We start from the raw sequence: 15,326 nt of genomic DNA, 5'->3' as shown, positions 1-15,326 counted from the left end.
TACAGCTGTGACTAAGATTATAGACTTTTTAGATGGGAAATTATCCTGTGGGCCCAATCTAAACATCATATGAGTCCCTACAAGTACAGAACTTTCCTAGTTGTGGTCAGAGACAGAGAGATAATGATAGAATAGGGGTCAGAGAAACACACATGTGATGTGGGAAGGACTAGACTAGCCACTACTGGCTCAGCTGAGAAATGTGGGAGGTCTAGAAGCTGGGAAAGCCAAGGAAACAAGATTTTCTCTCAGAGTCTTCAGAAAGGAACACAGCCCTGCCAATGCCTTGGTTTTAGCCTAGAGGGATAAGCACTGGACTTCTGGCCTAGAAAACTGTAAAATAATAATTTTGTATTGTTTTAGCCACTGTGTTTGTGGTAATTTGTTACCTCAGCAACAGAAAAGAAACAATGTATACATACAAAGTTAAATACACGTAATCCACATTCCCTAGGACATAGCAACCTAGGTTAAATGTGAGGCAAGACTGATAGCGCTAGCCCATGTTCTTTTGTCTTTGTCTTTACTTAGTTGCAAGACTACAGTATTATTTCAAAAAGCAGTTCCTCAGCTGGCCCTGGGAGCCCCCAGGGCAGCATAACACCTTATAAATTTTCTCCAATCAAATCCCGGCTCCAACATGGAGTCTCTCAGTTTCCTTCTCTGCCTTAGATTCACCCTGCTGATGTCTACTGTTCTCTTGAGGCCTGAGGAGCCCCAGTTAGGTGCCAGGCATTGGGACTGGGGCTCTATCGCTGACTCCATTTCCAGCCTCCTACCAGGATTGCTGTTTCCCTGTGTTAGCCTTCCGGGTCTCCTTCAGCTTCCTGCCGCCCTTCTGTGGTGAAGCTGGGCTGCCTTTTCATACCAAGTCCGAAATCTATCTGCCTCACATCTGTGTTAAATGCCTTTGAAACAGTTCCAAAGCAATGCTACCCAAGTTTGTTGTTTGTTGTTGCCGTTTATTTTTGCTTTGTGCAGTGACTTTACCGCTTACTTTTCCAGTCTCCTTCAGTTGTAAGTCCCGCCCCGAGTCTCTTTTCTCCTTATAATTAATGATTTCCCTGGGGTTTCTCCACGCCTCCTATAAATAGATTTTAAGAGTATCCACCGCACCAGATTGCAAGTGGGGATCCCTCACAATTGCAGGAATCGTACAAGAGAGAATGTGCTAAGTAACACTGGAATGGATGGCTGTTGCAGGAGTTCTGAGGAGAGCAGAATCTAGCAAAGTCTCATCTGGTGTAAACTGCAGGATGGAGAGGTCCCCGTGGGTATTCAGGGTGGATTCCTACCGTTCAACACTTCACTTGAGCAGCGCAGATAATGAGCACTGAAACCAACACTTAATGAAGTAATTGCGATGCAGAAATAACCAGCTGGCAGGAATGGCTGGAGGGGAGCATTGCTGAAAATGAGTCAGAGGGCCAGACATTTGAGAAAGAGGCAATAATTGAAATTACAAGGGAATGAACACTTGGAGATTACAAAAGAAATAACATAGCTAGTAACTTTATTTATTCATGAGTATAAGCGTGGGACCTCCTGTTTATACCTTAACTAGCACTGTATCTAGAACGTACTTAGGTGTTTCTGTGTCTGAGTGTCACTATTTCCAGAATGTTCTCTATCTCAGAAAAGTTAAAAATTTCCATCTTTTGTTTGAATTGCTCAATAAAATTGGAGAGTGAATCCTGGCCTCTTTCACTTTGCTGTATTTTGCCTTTAAAAAAATTCATATGTCCTAGAGGTTATAACTTCTATCACTGTAATGGTTCCTTCACAGTAATGGGATTTTTTTTTTTAAAGATTTTATTTATTCATTTGACAGAGAGAGAGATCACAAGTAGGCAGAGAGGCAGGCAGAGAGAGAGAGGAGGAAGCAGGCTCCCTGCAGAGCAGAGAGCCCGTTGCGGGGCTCGATCCCAGGACCCTGAGATCATGACCTGAGCTGAAGGCAGCGGCTTAATCCACTGAGCCACCCAGGCGCCCCAGTAATGGGATTTTTAAATAAAATTTTGTAAATTAGAATGGGGATGTAGCAGTCTAGTAGGGTGCTGCACAAATTAAAAATATGAGCCATCTGCAGCCTCTGCCTCAGGAGATTCCAATGCTTGGGAAAGCAGAATCGGAGACTGCATAATATCTAATAGTAATAATAATAGCAATACTAATATTGCTCAGATCAGTTCAGTCGGCTTTTTAAAATCAATCATGACCTAAAGGATGGGAAGAACAGTTGGCTGATGAGATTCCATCCTTTTTATCTAAAGAAAATTAATGTAATATTCATATACCATAAAGTTACCCATTAACCATTTTAAATGTACAGTTCAGTGACCTTTAGTACAGTTCATCCGATTTTGATAGAGCTCTGAAGGAAGAAAAATTTCCATAGAGAAGCTTCTAGAGAAATACTCCACATTACATTGCACTTAAAGTCTTTCTGTTTTAAATAGGCGCTTTTTTCTGTTTGGTATGCTATCAGTGCTGAGCAAACTGGTCACCTATTTAAGGCATCTGTGACCTGCATTTCTTTAAGAGAACTTGTATTAAGTATTGGGTATTTTCTTTCGTGTTTCCTCTGATTGTAAATTCCATGTGGGCAGGTAATATGACTACTTTCGTTTATGCTATATCCCTAGAGGAGAGCCCAGAATGTATTTAGAAAGTATATGCTAATGACTGGTTACCTACTACTGATACTTTTATTTCCAATTATTCCTTAGCGATTCCCCAGCAAGGGCTTGAGGTTGCCATTATTTCAGGAGAGGACTCATCGAGCTAAAATCCTGATCAACCCATGAAGGCTGCTGCTACAAGGTCGGACATGAGGTGGCGCTGTTGCGCTTTATAATGACTCTCCGTTTTTCACCAGGACTGACGTCTCCTTCGTACCTGACCATGCAGCAATCACTAGAGGAGGAGCTCAGTAAGTAGATCAGTAACAAGTGCAGCTTTTACAATTTCAGCAGAGGTTTCCTGCTGGCTAGTGTGTGGTGAGTCCCGGAAACCTCAGTGCCCACAGACTTCCCTTTGTGGGGAGCCCGCCCAGACTCCATCCTTTGCTGGCAGCCACGCCCCACCAGTGGGAAGGAGGGACTGAAAAGCATTTCCTTGAGGCTGGCACACCTTGTCGTACCCAAACTGATCATTTTTTTCCCCCCTCTGGCTGGGCCAGTTGCATCTGAGAGCAGAGCGGCCGGAGAAGGGACACGGTAGTGCACGGGGATTGGGGGGCAGGAGGGGCGGGAACTGGAGGCCAGTGATCAGTGAGGGGTGGACCTGGACATTTGGGAAGGAAAGAGGGAGGCCCAGATAGGGACGGTTGTGAAGGGAGGTTCCAATTTTATGTGAACGAACAATAGTCATCAGGTGACTGGACATGTATTTCTTTGGAAGGAACATCTTGTGGGTTTTGACTTTTATGTATTTATGACTATACAGTATGATATACTGTTGGTGACCGAATTTCTGTAATTTATTTTCTCTTTTTCTGTGCCTCTTTCCCTTCTCCCTGTCAACCTGGTCCCCATTTTGTCTCCTTTCCTTCCCTTTCCTTTCGGTGATCGTGGACTCATTCTGTTAGGAATCCACTAGCCATGTGAGTTTCTCATACATTTCAGACCAAGCTTTCTTCCTGCTAGTTCATGAGAGCCATCAGCAGTTGTGGAAATCAAGCACTAGAGCTCTTGTAGGGTGCAGCACACACACACACACACACTGGAATGCACCTGGAGGTGCCCTCCACCTGACTGAACCTCCTCAGCACTCCTCACCCCTGCAAGGGGCCAGCCCGGTTTCTAGTGAGAGGAACAGGTGCCCTATGAACAACCTGGGTTTGAGTTGTGTGGGTCCACTTAAACATGGATTTTTTATATTTTTTAATTTTTTAAAAGATTTTTATTTATTTATTTGACAGACAGAGATCACAAGTAGGCAGAGAGGCAGGCAGAGAGAGGAGGAAGCAGGCTCCCTGCTGAGCAGAGAGCCCGATGTGGGGCTCGATCCCAGGACCCTGGGATCATGACCTGAGCCGAAGGCAGAGGCTTTAACCCACTGAGCCACCCAGGCACCCATACATGGATTTTTAAAAATAAATTCAGAACAGCACTGTAAATGCATGTTCTCTTCCTTAGGATTTTTAAGTGTTTTCTGTAGCTTACTCTATTATCAGAATACAGTCTGTAATACATATAATCTACAAAGTTAGTGTTGCTCGATTGTTTATGTTATTGGTAAGGCTTCTAGTCAACAGGCTATTGTAGTTAAGTTTTGGGGGAGTCAAAAGTTATATGCTTATTTGCTGTGGCTCAGGGCACCGGTGTCCCTCAACCCTGCATTGTTGAAGGGTCAACTGTACAGGCAGACTTTAGAGATATTGCGGGTTTGGTCTCAGACCACTGAAATAAAGTGAATATTGTAACAGAGGGAGTCAAATGAAATGTTTGATTCCTGTGCAAACAAAAGTTATGTTTATTGTACTGTAGTCCATTAAGTGTGCGATAATATTATGTGTAAAATTTAAAAAGGTGCATCCCTTTATTAGAATACTTTATTGCTCAGGCGTCGGTTGGTTGAATTTTGCTTTCTTGCGCTGCAAAGATACTGTGTTTTTTTATGGTTGGTAAAAGTGCCAGGCTCTTGTTTTCCGCTCGGATCATGATCTCAGGGTCTTGAGATAGAGCCCGGTACCAGGCTCCGTACTCAGAGTGGAGTCTGCTTAAGACTCTCTTTCCCGGACCCCTGGGTGGCTCAGTCAGTTAAGCGTCTGCCTTCAGCTCAGGTCATGATCCCAGAGTCATAGGTCCTCAGCTGGGAGCCTGCTTCTCCCTCTGCCCACTGCTCCTCCTGCTTGTGATCTTTCTCTCTCTTTGACAATAAATAAAATCTTAAAAAAAAAATGATCAGGGGCTCAATCAGTTGGGAACCTGACTTTAGCTTGTTCATGATTCCCAGCTGCTAGGATCCAGTCCCACATCAGGCTCCCTGTTCAGCCGGGAGCCTGCTTTTTCCTTCTCCTCCCCACCTGTGCTCGCTCTCAGTATCTCTGTCATGATCTCTGTCTCTCTGTCTCTCTCTCTCAAATAAATAAATAAAACCTAAAAAAAATTATCATTATTTAAAAAAAGAGACTCTTTCTAGGGGTGCCTGGGTGGCTTAGTGGGTCAAGCATCTGCTTTGGGCTCAGGTTGTGATCCTGGGGTCCTGGGATGGGGATCCAGCCCTGCCTCATGCTCCCCACCAATCAGGGAATCTATTTATCCCTCTCTCTCTACCCCTTCCCACTGCTTGTGCTCTCTGTCTCATGTGTATGCTCTCTCTCTCTCTCTCAAAGAAATAAATAAAATCTTGGGGTGCCTGGGTGGCTCAGTCAGTAGCATCTGCCTTTGGCTCAGGTCATGATCCCAGGGTCCTGGGATAGTGTCCCACATCAGGCTCCTTACTCATCGGGGAGCCTGCTTCTGCCTCTGCCTGCTGCTCCCCCTGCTTGTGAGCTTGCTCTCTCTTTCTCTCTCTGACAAACAAATAAAATCTCAAAACAATAAAAAAAAGAAATCTTTAAAAAAAAAAGACTCTTTCCCTCCCCCTTGTAATATAAAGAAAGAAATCTTTTAAAAAATACTTTACTGCTAAAAACATGTTTAACTGTTATCTGAGCTTTCATCAAGTCCTAATCACTGATTGCAGACCATGTTAACAAATAAAATAATAATTTAAAAAGTTTAAAATATTGCAAGAATAACCAAAATGTGACACAGAAACACGAGGTGAGCAAATGTTGAAAAAAAAAATGCAAGGTTGCCACAAACCTGCAATTTATAGAAAACACAGTATCTATGAAGCATGAGGAAGCGAAATTCAGTAGGACTGCACACACCTGTTTTGCTTCAGTGAGAATTATACACTCTTTTATCACTGTGTTAGTTTGCTGGGGCTGCTCTAACGAGGTACCACAAGCTGAGTGGCTTGAGCAACAGAAATTTAGTGTCTCATAGTTCTGGAGGCTAGAAGTCTGAAATCAAGCTGTTGGAAGTGTTGGTTCTTTCTGAGCACCGGGAGGGAAAGATCTGTCCTAGGCCTTTTTCTTTGGTTTGTAGATGGCTGTCTTTTTGTTCGTATGGCTTCCCTCCTGCATATGTCTTCAGGTTTCCTCCTTTGTTTTTTCCTTAAAGATTTTATTTTTTTATTTGACAGATAGAGGTCACAAGTAGGCAGAGAGGCAGGCAGAGAGAGGGAGAGAGGAGGAAGCGGGATGCGGGGCTCGATCCCAGGATGCTGGGATCATGACCTGAGCTGAAGGAAAGGCTTTAACCCACTGAGCCATCCAGGTGCCCCACATTTCCTCCTTTTAACAGGATACTAGTTATCCTGGATTAGGGCCCCCTTGAATGACCTCCTTTTAACTCAATTACCTCTGCCAAGACTATTTTCAAATAACATCCTATTCTGTGGTACTGGAAGCTAGGACTTCAACATCTAAATTTTGGGGAGGCACATTTCAACCCATAACAGTTCCTCGTTCTTGAATTATGTACACATTCAAGGTTAGTTGAGCGCATCTATTTCAGGTGTCTTCTGCAGAAACTTTGTTTTCCCACCTTTCCCAACCAGCTCCTACAGGCATGTGCTCCAAACTCTTCCGGGGAGTTTTGTGATTCTGCAGCTCTGTTTTAAACTGAGCATGTTAGTTTCCTTTTAAATTTTATTTTTTAAAGGAGAGAGAGAGTATGTGTGCTGAGCAGAGGGTGGGGTGAGGGGAAGGGCAGGGCAGAGGGAGAGGAAGAAGGAGAGAGAGAATTTTAAGCAGGAAACCTGACACTGGGCTCAATCCTGCGACCCTGACATCAAGACCTGAGCCCCAAATCAAGAGTCAGACGCTTAATTGAAGGAGCAACCCAGACGCCCCAAGCAGGTTAGTTTCTTATTGATGCTGTTACGAATCAGCACACATTTGTTGGTTTTGACCAACCCCAATTTTTATCTTACAGTTCTGGAAGTCAGAAGTCTCAAGTGGGTAGACAGGCCTGCATTCCTTCTAGAGGCTCAGGGCAGAGGCCTTTTCCTTGCCTTTCTTTAGCTTCTAAAGCCTGCTTGCATTCCTTGGCTTGTCATGCTTCCACCTGCAAAGCCATTTCAAGTCATTCTCACATTCCCTATGCCGGCAGTGACACCTGTGCCTTTTTCTTCCATATTCAGGGTCTTTGTGGTGACATCAGACTCACTGGATAACCCAGAATAATCACCCTGTTTCAAGGTCAGTTGCCTAATTCTGTCTGCAATCTCTTCCCTTTTGCTATTTCGACACTCTTAAAAAAACTAACATATTCATAGTTCTGGAGATTTGGACATAGATGTCTTTGATGGTTGTTACCTGCCAGCCACACTGAGCTTTCAATGACTGGGTTCTCTTTATTGGGTTTATTGTCCTATTTCACTCTGGGGGATCAATGTTTTGCTTGCTATGTGTAGCAGAGAACTATATATCCCTGTTATAGAGACAACCAGCATCCTGCCTAATGATAGAACCAAAGATGTGTCCTCTTTGAGCAGAGAGCTGGGCACCCTGATACTTCCTATCTAACATGGTTAGAAACCACTTCCCAGCCCTACTGTAATTTAGCATTACAATTAAATTCTTTATACCCAATTTATTTGTGTAGGTTATTTTTCTATAAAAATTTCTTTTGGATCCAATGTTATTTTTATTTTTTAATTTGTTAAAGATTTATTTATTTATTTTAGAGAGACAGAGTGAGAGGGGAGTGCTGAGGGAGAGAGAGAATCCAGGTGCACTCTCTCCCAAGTGGGCTGCCTGATGAGGGGCTTGATCCCACAACCCTGAGATCATGACCTGAGCAGAAATCAAGAGTCAGATTCTTTTTTTTTTTTTAAGATTTTATTTATTGATTTGACAGACAGAGATCACAAGTAGGCAGGGAGGCAGGCAGAGAGAGGGGCGGAAGGAAGCAGGCTCCCTGATGAGCAGAGAGCCCTATGTGGGGATCGATCCCAGGACTCTGGGATCATGACCCGAGCGGAAAGGCAGAGGCTCAACCCACTGAGCCACTCAGGTGTCCCAAGAGTCAGACTCTTAACTGACTGATCTACCCAGGCACCCCCCAGTGTTACAGGTGAAGTTAGCAATTTTCTTTCGTTAAACATATGAATTTTTGTATGTGTTATATGCTGGTCTAGGTGGGAAGGGTACAATAATGAAGAAAGAAAGTAGACGAAGGCCTGAAATTCTTGTTCTCATGAAGGTGTCTCTCTCTCGCTTCATTCTCGGCCTTCCCACCAGCCTAGGTTTAGCCAGTCTCAATGCCCCACCATACTTCTGACTTCAGATGCCCTTTGCCTGCTTCTGGGCTGTGCTAAAGAAGGTGACCAGGCCCTCCAGGAAATTACCAGGTTGGGAAGGGAAGAAACAGATAACAACAGGCGAACCGATTAAGCACTGAGTAAGCAGCTTGGGTACTCAGTGCTCTATATTAGCATATCATCTCTTGGACACAGTTTCTTTTCTTTTCTTTTTCTTTTTTTTTTTTTTGGACACAGTTTCTAACAGGGAAAATGAAAGTAGAGGGAATGGGTGCACACCCATCCGCCCACGAAGCAGCTACTTGCACCAACATCCGTGTAGGGTGCAAAGAGTCTGGTCCGGAGTACAGGGACCTGAAATCTGTTTTAAGCTCTGGCACTCTTTCCGTGCTCACTTTTTTATGATTTACCTCAGTGTCATTCATTGTCTCCTATTCCCGCCCCCCTTAGTGAATGAAGTGTTCATGTAGACTGGGAAACCTCAGGGGAATCTTCCTGGGTTTAAAAAATGAGTCTTTTATTTTTGAATGTTTCACCATTTCTCTCAGTTTCCACCAGGATAAGAATGAGGGGATAGGTTAGAATTTAGCTGGGGAGACAGTCACCTCTGGGCAAGAAAGGAAACTGTGGGTGGGGTGAAGGGGTTCCCACCCATTCCCTGACTTCAGCCTCTTTTCCTGAGCTGACTACTCTTACCTCTTCAGCTCAGGTGGCCTTCACTACTTGCTCCTGCCTAGAACAGCCGCTGAGCTGGGCAAGATAGATCCCAGGGAATGCGACTTCGGAAGGATGAGTTTTCAAGGAACAGAAGGATTTCCCGATCCTCCTGCCTTCTTTAGCCCTCATAAGTCTCTGTCATGTTCCAACTTCTAAGATTTGTCTCCACCCCGTAACTCAGTCTGTTTCCTCAGTTATAATTACAGTCTTTCTGGCAGTAGCCCTCTAACCATATAGCTAATTTTTAATAATGGCCGTGGTCAAATCAACTTGAAGATAGTGATGACATTTTTCAAATCTGCAGTTGTAGATTTTTAGGGACTAAATTATTGGCAAGAATTATAAATGAAAAGGAAACCTGTTTTAATTTTCCTGCTGTAGCTGTTAACCTCCTATAGCCCCACATAGTAAACTGTCCTGTTTGTATATGTTTAGCAGTAATTTTTAACATTGTCAGGTAACAAAAGACAGAAATATGGTGCTATTTCTAGAACACTGGCCTAAATTAAACTTATCATATGTACATAGTTCTAGGCTATGTTAGAATTCTACTAAGAACAAATTGTAGCAGAAGCTAAAGGTTAAGAAAAAACTGTTTCAGGGGCACCTGGGTGGCTCAGTGGGTTAAAGCCTCTGCTTTCGGCTCAGGTCATGATCCCAGGGTCCTGGGATCGAGCCCCACATCCAGCTCTCTGCTCTGTGGAGAGCCTGCTTCCTCCTCTCTCTCCCTGCCTGCCTCTCTTGCCTACTTGTAACCCCTGTCTGTCAAATGGATAAAATCTTTGAAAAAAAAAAAAACTGTTTCAAAATATACGTTATGGCCATAGGTAAATCTCAATAATGAACATATAATACTCATATTTTAAGACAGTTTGCTTTCTGGAGAAGGCTTCAGAATTATTGACTTTTGCCTCAACAATTTTGAATGATTTAAGCAAATACACTATGTTGGGTAGATGCAGAGTGTTGTGTTGAAGAACTTCAGGAGACAAAATGTATGTTATATCCATATTATGCTGTTAACTGAATGATGAAAAACATTTGTGAAAGGTGATAATTGGAGTTTGGAGAAATTGATCCTAAGCACATTTTTCTTTTCTCTTTTTTGAAAATATTTTAAAAATTTATTTGAATTTATTTTAAAATGTATTTATTTAAGAGAGAAAGAGAGAGAGCATGAGCAGGGCAGGAGGAGGGGTAGAGAGAAAGGGAGAAGCCAGCTCCCCACAGAGCAGGGAGCCCAATGGAGGGCTCGATCCCAGGACCCTGGGATCATGACCTGAGCTCAAGGGAGACGTTTAACTGACTGAGCCACCCAGGTGCCCCCTAGGCACATTTTTCTGAGGGTACTCAGCTATCAGGGCCAGTCGTATATCAAAGCCTGTGGACCCCCCCCCCGGTCCACCACCGCCCAGTTTGTATCCTTCTCCAAAGTCCCTCTTAAGTCAGTTGGGTCTGGCTTGGCCCAGGCAAGAAAAGCTCCTGTTGGCTCTTGGCCCCATGCTCAGTTGGGGCCCCAGTATAGAGATCCTTCTGGCTGGTTAGAGGCTAAGGCAGCAGGAAAGGGCTTGTTGAGCTGAGTAGTAGAGGTGACAGGCTTGCTTATGGTTCAAGGAAGGAGGAGGAAGGCTAAGAAAATGCTAAATATTTATCTTTATTGCCTTGTTTTTCATCAGATTTGTAAGCAAATTCCACAAATCCAGCCAGTCTCATCTGCAGCTGTCCTGCTTCCTACCTCTGTGGTCTCTTCCTACAGGTTTCAGTGCTTGGTCCCTTTAGTTGTTTCGGGGGACTGATGTCTTATTATGAGTCAAAATGAGTTCTGGCAGAGGAAGAAGAAGGAAATAAAGCATCCACTAGAGTATTCTTAAAGCCCTGTAGTGCCTGCAATGAAAACACAGCTGGAATGTGAAGTCTCTAGTCTTCAACCTTGGACACGTAGGGCATTGATTTCCACAGGCTGGTCCAGACATATACACAACCCAAGATCCAGCAGGCAGAAGAAACTATGAAAGTATGCACGCATTGGGAATTCTAAAAACTAGTATCCTTTTCCTTATCCTCACTCCTACAAAACTTAACTGAATGACAAGGGGTCAGATCTCCAGCCAGCCTTATGAAGGGTGGAAAATGGTAGCGAAAGAGAACCAGGTGGAGATTCAAGACACACAATAGAAGTCTTAGTTTAAGGGCTCATTGACTGTTGAAAGACATCTCTCTTGTGTGGCTGAGTTTCCTCATTGGTAAGTTGAGGAGGCAAGTTTTCCTCTTGCTTTCAGAGGGCTCTGCTGCTTGTTCAGGATTCTGTGGCATCTCTGGAGCATGCATTGCCCTCCATAGCATGCTCCTCAGGCAGAGTAAGAGATAGAAGGCAGAGCTGCTCTTTTGTTACTTTAGTGGGGAGGTGTGGCTATAGCAGCCCAGAAGGCCCAGCAGTGGTTACTTCCTTTCCAGCATGGAAATAGAATGGCTTGTTGATATTGAGAATTGAACCTGTTGTATTTGCATCTGTTCTTGAAGCCCAAGTATCTCATATATCACCACCAGGTGACTCGGGTTTCACTGGCTGTGCTTCTCATCCTCACCCACATTCCATTCGTAGGATGGTCCAATCTGGACTTCTAGATCAGGAGCATTCACATCTGATTAGATCTCTGATTTATCTTCTGACCTTGGGCCAGTCACCTTATCACTCAGACCTTGGTTTCCACAGATGAAGTTGGTAAGACTGTAGAGTATTCGGAAGTGGCTTTCTATTATAAGAATGAAGAGGGGCAGCAGGGTGGCTCAGTCAGTTAAGCGTCTGTCCTTGGCTCAGGTCACAGTTATAGGTTTCTGGATCAAGTCCCGTGTCAGGCTCCCTGCTTGAAGAGTCTGCCTCTCCCTCTCCATCTGCCACTCCACTAGTTCATGTTCTCTCCCTCTCCCTCTCTCTCTGTGTCAAGTAAATAAATAAATAAATAAATAAACAAAATCTTAAGTAAAAATAAACAAGAATGGAAATAACTTTGAGGACTATTCCAATTCTGTAGGACTGGGAAAAAAGAAATATAAGTAAACCAAATGTGATCTTATAATTTTCTATAAAGAACTACCCCTTTAACACCCCTGCTTTTATCTTTCCAAGTCGCTTTTCTTGGGCTGATATTAAAATTGACTATTTTTAACTCACTAAGTTAGCATTGACTGGAGAATGGAGTCAAGTGGACTTAAAAATGGAAGCATGAGCTTATGTTAACTACAAACAGATGGCCCATAAAGATCTGACAGTATCAGCAGGGCCCAAGGTTGTGGGTTTATAGATATTCAGATAGCATGTGAGATAAGTCCCTCACAAAAAGAAGTTCATTGAGCCTTGGGATAGAACTCTCTATGCTAGGGGCGCCTGGGTGGCTCAGTGGGTTAAAGCCTCTGCCTTCAGCTTGGATTGTGGTCCCAGGGCCATGGGATCAAGCCCTGTGTTGGGCTCTCTGCTTGGCAGGGATCCTGCTTCCCCTACTCTCTGCCTGATTCTCTGCCTACCTATGATCTCTGTCTGTCAAATAAATAAACAAAATTAAAAAAAAAAAGAACTCTCTGTGCTAGATGGAAATCCTTGTTATTTTTACTCTGAGTTATAGGATTTAACAGTAATATCAGGGACTGCTCCTTTGTGGCTTTTGTTTAAACTTCAGTCAAACATATTTTGGGTGCCCAGGGAGCAGTGCTGTCCATAGATTACATATGCAGAAACATCTATGTGGATAGAAATTTAGAGATGTGATTCTTTGAATACTATCATGAGTCCCACCAATATGGGGCAATCTGAGAAGTTAGACGAACTCAGGCTCATCCAAGAAAATAAACTGGGTTCTGACACTAAGAGCTACAAAATGTGGTGCTCTATGGTCTGTGCATTTATCCAAACATGAGAAGGAACAGTAGTGGCCTTTTAGTATGCTACCATATTAGATATAGATAGGATGTCTGGCCAGCTTCTACAAGGCAGGTATTGTCCAACCTGTTCTAGAATGGATTTTCTTAGAGACAGAACATTCTGTGATAGCACCAAGTCAGACACAAATTCTGGCTTAACTTTTAGAGGCCATAGAACTGTGAATGTTAGCGTTGACAGCAAATGAGACTTGTTCACTGAAAACTACAAAATATCATTGAAAGAAATTAAAGATCTAAATAAATGGAAAGAGACCTCTTGTGTTCTTAGGTAGGAAGACTTAATATTAAGATGGCAGTACTCCCCAAGTTGATTTATATAGTCAATGTATTCTCTACCAAAATTCCAGATGGCCTATTTTACAGAAATGGTCAAGCAGATTCTAAAAGTCACATTGGAATGCAAGGGTCTTACAATATCCAAAACAATCATCAAAAAGAGAACAAAGTTGGATGACACATATCTAATGATTTTTAAATATTTAATTAATTAATTTGACAGAGAGAGACAGATCTCAAGTAGGCGGGGGTGGGGAGAGGCTCTCTCAGCAGAGAGCCCGATGTGGGGCTGGATCCCAGGACCCTGAGATCATGACCTGAGCCGAAGGCAGAGGCTTAACCCACTGTGCCACCTAGGCGCCCATATCTAATGATTTTAAAACTCACTGCAAACCTAAGTAATTAAGACTGTGTACTATTGGTATAAGGATAGACATATGGACAGAGTTAAGAGTCTTGAAATAAACTCATACCTATGGCCATTTGATTTACTACACAATGCTGAAACAGTTTATTGTGCAAACACATTGGATATTCATATGAACACTAAGACACTGAAACTGTGCTGAAACAACTGGATATCCACATGCAAAAGAATAAAGTGGAATGCTTACCTCACAACATATGCAGAAATTGACTTCAAATAGGTTATAGACCCGAATGTGAGAACTAAAACCTTTATTCAGCCACAAGAAAGAATGAAGCACTGATTTATAGCTACAGCATGGATGTGATGGTTAGGAGGTGGAGTTCAGATGGTGGAGAAGTAGGGGGACCTGGGGCTTTCCTCATTCCTCAACACAGTAGTACTGAAGTCTGTTCACTTGGAACACCCAGGAAACCCATCTGAGGATTGGAAGAAGGATTTCCATAGTTGGAGGGAGATAACGTGGCAGGTGTGAGGTCTGTGGAACTGAATTGGAGGAGAGAAAAGCTGCCATGCTGTGGAGGGGAAGGACCCCTTTCTGCAGGGAGAGAAAGGGGAGAGAGGGAGAGACAGGTTGAGAGAGTGTGGCATCAGGTGTGCGTAAGAAGAAAACTTCTCAGACCCAGACTTTGGTGGTTAATTTTATATGTCTACTTAACTGGGCTGTTGAAGGTCCAGATAGCTGGGAAATGTTATTTCTGGGTGTCTCTGTGAGGATGTTTCTGAAAAGGATTAGCATTTGAATCAGTGGACTGAGTAAAAGACCTGCCCTCACCAGTGTGGGTGGGCATCATCATATTTGGGGCAAATATGGTGGAGGAAGGGTGACTTTCTCTCTCTTGAGATGGGACTTCTGTCTTGTCCTGCCCTCCAACATTGGAGCTCCTGGTTCTCTGGCCTTCCTGCTCTGGGACTTAACACGAGTGGTCCCCAGTTCTCAGAACTTCAGCCTCATACTGAATTGTTTCACCAGCTTTCCTGACTTTGCAGCTTGCAGACAGCAGACTGTGGGACTACTTGGCCTGTATAACTTCATGAGCCAATTCCTATAATAAGTCTCCTCTTACATATCTGCATATCTGTGTATATTTATCTATCTACATCTATATATCTTATTGGTTCTATTCTCCAGAACCCTAATACAATGGGTGACCTTAAAAACATGGTAAGTACTATGGAGTTTTATGCCTCCATCAGAAAGGATGAATACCCAACTTTTGTAGCAACATGGACGGGACTGGAAGAGATTATGCTGAGTGAAATAAGTCAAGCAGAGAGAGTCAAGTATCATATGGTTTCACTTATTTGTGGAGTATAACAAATGACATGGAGGACATGGGGAGATGGAGAGGAGAAGGGAGTTGAGGGAAATTGGAAGGGGAGGTGAACCATGAGAGACTATGGACTCTGGAAAACAACCTGAGGGTTTTGAAGGGGTGGGGGGTGGGAGGTTGGGGGAACCAGGTAGTGGGTATTATGGAGGGCACGTATTGCATGGAGCACTGGGTGTGGTGCAAAAACAATGAATTCTGTTATGCTGAAAAGAAAAAAAAAACAACATGGTAAGTGAAAGGAACCAGACACAAAGCTACAGATTGGATGATTCCGTTGATATGAAATGTTAAAAATAGGCACATCCACAGAGACA

The 15,326-nt window shown here is 43.4% G+C and overlaps 1 protein-coding gene across 7 annotated transcripts in view; it reads left to right on the top strand.

The window, feature by feature from the left end:
• The first annotated feature begins 3,013 nt into the window (after positions 1-3,013).
• STYK1 (serine/threonine/tyrosine kinase 1) overlaps positions 3,014-15,326 on the top strand; it is a 46,279-nt gene continuing 33,966 nt past the window's right edge. For 4 of the 7 annotated variants that reach the window (XM_046011919.1, XM_046011916.1, XM_046011914.1 and 1 more), the window contains exons 1-2: positions 3,014-3,218; positions 7,201-7,258. The gene's annotated coding sequence lies outside the window, so the exon portion shown is untranslated. Of the gene's footprint in view, positions 3,219-6,793; positions 6,917-7,200; positions 7,259-15,326 lie in introns of those variants that run through there. The other 3 variants (XM_046011917.1, XM_046011920.1, XM_046011922.1) reach the window with 3 other exon arrangements.

This window comes from Meles meles, chromosome 7 (genome assembly GCF_922984935.1).
Source record: "Meles meles chromosome 7, mMelMel3.1 paternal haplotype, whole genome shotgun sequence".
NCBI classification, from domain to species: domain Eukaryota; kingdom Metazoa; phylum Chordata; class Mammalia; order Carnivora; family Mustelidae; genus Meles; species Meles meles.
This window is presented reverse-complemented; position numbering and strand designations above follow the sequence as displayed.